At 50.2% G+C, this 3,999-nt stretch overlaps 1 protein-coding gene across 1 annotated transcript in view; it reads right to left on the reverse strand.

Annotated features, from left to right (window-relative positions):
- Window positions 1-3,999, reverse strand: part of GINM1 (glycoprotein integral membrane 1) — a 26,912-nt gene that overhangs the window by 7,597 nt on the left and 15,316 nt on the right. The gene's annotated exons all lie outside the window — the stretch shown is intronic.

The following is a 3,999-nucleotide window of genomic DNA, read 5'->3' on the forward strand; positions in this document are numbered from 1 at the left end:
CCCCCTGCCGCCCCACTCTGGGTGGGTGGGAAGCCTGAGCAGGGCAGCTCCTGCCCACCGCATGGAGCTCTGGCTCCAGCTCCCAGTTGCCTTCCACCTGCTTCTCCTGGCCACAGGTGGCTACTTTTAGTGGAGCGGTGTGGCAGGGGCAGCAGCCATAGCTGGAGGCAAGGGGGGCAGAACAGTCCCAGCCAGCATGCACAACTTCTAGTAGGGCTGCTCCCAGTGTGAAGCCTGAGCAGGGCAGCTCCTGCCCACCGCATGGAGCTCTGGCTCCAGCTCCCAGTTGCCTTCCACCTGCTTCTCCTGGCCACAGGTGGCTACTTTTAGTGGAGCGGTGTGGCAGGGGCAGCAGCCATAGCTGGAGGCAAGGGGGGCAGAACAGTCCCAGCCAGCATGCACAACTTCTAGTAGGGCTGCTCCCAGTGTGGCTGTAGCCAAGCAGGTGCTGCTCTGCTCCCCTCGCCTCCTGGTGACAACATGAGCCCGGCTAGCTGAAACTGCATTGGGAACAGCCCCACTAGAACCTGTGTGTTGGCCGGGGCCAGGGCTGGAGGGTGCGGGCGGGAGCACAGTATGGGCTGCCTTGGGCAGGCCTCGGCCCTATGCAGAGTGCTGAAGGGGAAGCTGCCGACTGGGTGAGCTCTGCTGCTCACATTTAACTGTTCACATACTGATAACCAGGAATACCTTACTGGTTATCATTTGGCACAAGACAGGGAACAGTCCGGCAGGGAACTGGGGTCATGGTGCTCCTGAAGGCAGGCAAGAGGGAGGGAGGGAAGAGCAAGGAGAAGGAGGAGGGGGACTAGTGCCAGGTATGGCAGGGAAGCAGTAGGGAAGCCACAAGAGGCCTGATCCTTCTTGTGACAGCACAGCCCCAGCCCCTTCCCCATTATCCACCCCAAGATGTGCATATACCCGCTGCCAGCAACAAGCTGAGCCAGAGCTCCACAGACCCTAATTCAACCACTTGCAGCCTCTCGGCTGCCTGTCATGGCCAGCTTTTGCTCCGGGCAGCTGCCTGCCATGGAGCCTGGGCTGCTTGCAGCTGGCAGCATGGAGGCTGCAAGCAACGGCACTGGGGTCTGTAGAGCCCTGGCCCAGGTAGTTGCTGGCACCAGGTACACATGCACCTTGGAGCAGGTGGTAGGGAAGCGGCCAGGGCTGCCCTGCCATAAGAAGGATCCAGCCCCTCACAGCTTCCCCGCCATCTGCCTGCCCCAAGGCGTGCATGCACCTGGTGCTGACAATGATCTGGGCCAGGGCTCTGTGGACCCCACTAGAGCTGCTTGCTGCCTCCCCACCACGTGCTGCAAGCAGCCTGGGCTCCCTGAGCAGCTGTGCACTGGCAGCAGCAGAAGGCAAGGGGTTTTCCCAGCTCACTGTTGCTGCCTGGAGAATGAGTACAGGTAGGGGCTGCTCCCTGGTGGATGGATGTTATCAGTTAACCATTTAACCAGTAACATTTGAGGAGTTTAAACCGGTACTTAATTAATCAGTAGCTACATCGCTAGTATAACCCAGACAAGGTCTGCAATGTGGAAATTTATCAGCCAAAATGAATGCCGCAGAAAATGCAAGTAGCAAGTGTGAGCTACTGGCTGAATGCTCTTCTCGGACAGTGCTCACCAACTGCCTAGCAACACTGTAAGCATATTATTCACAATCTGTTCATTGTCTGCTCATAACCAGCAAAAAAAACCCTTGAAAGCTTCTAATATAAAAAAGATAGTTTAACCTGCTAAAACTAGCAAAGTCATTCAGAAAGGAATGCCTCCTATTTTTGCCCCTCAGCCAAGTATCACTGAGAAAATATTAAACCTGCACAGAAATTGTTTACATCCTCGCTGAATACGCAACTATTTTTCAACCGTCTCCTTCTCCATCAGTCATCTGTTTCCATTGGTGAACAAAGTAAAAGTCCTTGTCCTTATTACACAACCTCTGCTGCTTCACAGTCATCCCAAAAATGTTGCACTTGTAGTCAGTCCTTCATCCTCTGAGCTATACAGTGGGTGGAGACTGCCTCTGTAGTGTGCAAGCTGGTGTGTAATTGAGCCCTGTCTAGCAGAAGTAACTTCAGACATGCTTCTGTCAGGATGGGCCCTCTGCATGCCATGTGTCAATTTCTTCAGGGTCTTGACCTCTGAGATTACTAAAGCTCCCTTAGGCAAGAAGTCAATAAGAACACCAACCATGTCCACTTAAAACAGAAAAATTAGGAGGCACCACTTTCTGACTGATCCTCATACGACGTTAGGATACATGCTCTTGTTCACCAGTGGAAAAAGGCTGCTGATGGTGCAGACTGCGTCGAAAAAACAGATGTGCATTCAGAGATGATTAACAATTTTTTGTGCAAGTTTAAAATTGTTTCAATAATATCTGGCTGAGAAAAAGAAGAGGCATTAATTTCTGACTGACCTTCATAGCTTCCTAGTAAGGTCTTCCTAGTACATATCAACAGTGTAGTTAACATAAAACATGGCTAAGTTATATTCACTCATAACTAATGCTTCATTGTAAAAAGTTTCAAATAACATATACCTCAAGGGTGGCCAGAGTTACTCACCCTGGGAGCCACACCTGATCCTCCACTGAAGTTCAAGAGCCAGAGAAGGGGTGGGGGTGGGGGAGGGCGGGTGCTGAGCAACCTGGAGTGGAGGTGACACCCCACCTCCCCCATCCGAGCTGCTCTGGCTTATCCCAGGGGGGAGCACGCTGCAGCCCCTGCCCAGCAGCCCAGTGGCTGAGCTGGCAGTCCTGGAGAGAGGAGGGTAGGCTTGGGGCACACTCCCTGCAGGGAAAGCCAGAGCAGTGGGAGGTGCAGGGCTGCGCTGTCACAGGGAGCTGCCTCGGGGAGAAGTGGGCGGGGCTTCAGCCAATTTGCGGAGAGCCACAACTACCGTGCCAGTGAGCCACATATGGCTTGTGAGCTGTAGTTTGGCCACCACTGATGTACCTAGTTCTTAATAAACTACAATCAAGTAGTCTGACAAGCTGCTGGATTCTCTAAACAAACGTGCAATCTGCAAAATGCCTGTAAATGAAGTCCTGGGCTATTCTGATAATTCCTCATTAACAAAATACCACTGCTACATTGCAGTACTAGATTTCAAAATAAAATTTCACCTAACACCATGTGTGTAGAAAACAATAGATGTGCATTAGACTATAGGCTTGAAATTTCTCTTGGCAACTTGAATCATATTGTGTGCTCAGTGCCAAACCTCTTTGGTTTGAATATTGGTTACCAATGCAAAGGAAATTCTGGAAAATAAGTGCTACACATTTTAAACCCTGGTTAGACCTACTTCCTCACTTCCCATCTAGTTATAACTACTCTGCATATTTTCAGAGATATTGGATTCTTTTTAAGAGACCATCAGCCCTTAGTGTTCATCTGAAATCTTGTTTTATGACATTACTTTCTGGGGGTTTAAATTCACACACAAGAACCTAAAAGGAAGAAAAATCTACATGGCCTTTTATGATGAGACCAAATGCTGTGATCTGGTGTGAAGCTAAGCACTCCAGTGACAAAGCACTTGAGCACAATTTGAATTTGGAACGGAATAGAACTACTCATGCTTACAGTTAAACACATGCTTAAATTCTTTCCTAGGCTGCTACTGGCAAGACAGAGCTAACGGTTCCCTGACCTGAAAGGCTGACTATCTCTGCAGAGAAGCAAGGTTTGTTTGGTAATACTTTTTTTACTGGACCAACTATGTAGCTCGTCCAGTAAGAGACAAGAGAATATGCTAGGTGTGAATCTGCAAGAGGCAAGGTTTGCCTGGTCATATCTTTTACTGGACTCCAGTAAAAGATACTTCCAAACAAACCTTGCTTTTTGCAGGTTCCCTGGACCATCATGACTGCAACACCACCACTACCACCACCATCCTGTTCATAGTTTCATAGTAGCTAGGGTCAGGAGGGACCTGAACACATCATCTAGCCTGACCCCCTGCCACAGGCAGGAACGGAAGCGGG

The sequence above is a fragment of the Alligator sinensis genome, unplaced genomic scaffold (assembly GCF_000455745.1).
Source record: "Alligator sinensis unplaced genomic scaffold, ASM45574v1 scaffold608_2, whole genome shotgun sequence".
Classification (NCBI taxonomy): domain Eukaryota; kingdom Metazoa; phylum Chordata; order Crocodylia; family Alligatoridae; genus Alligator; species Alligator sinensis.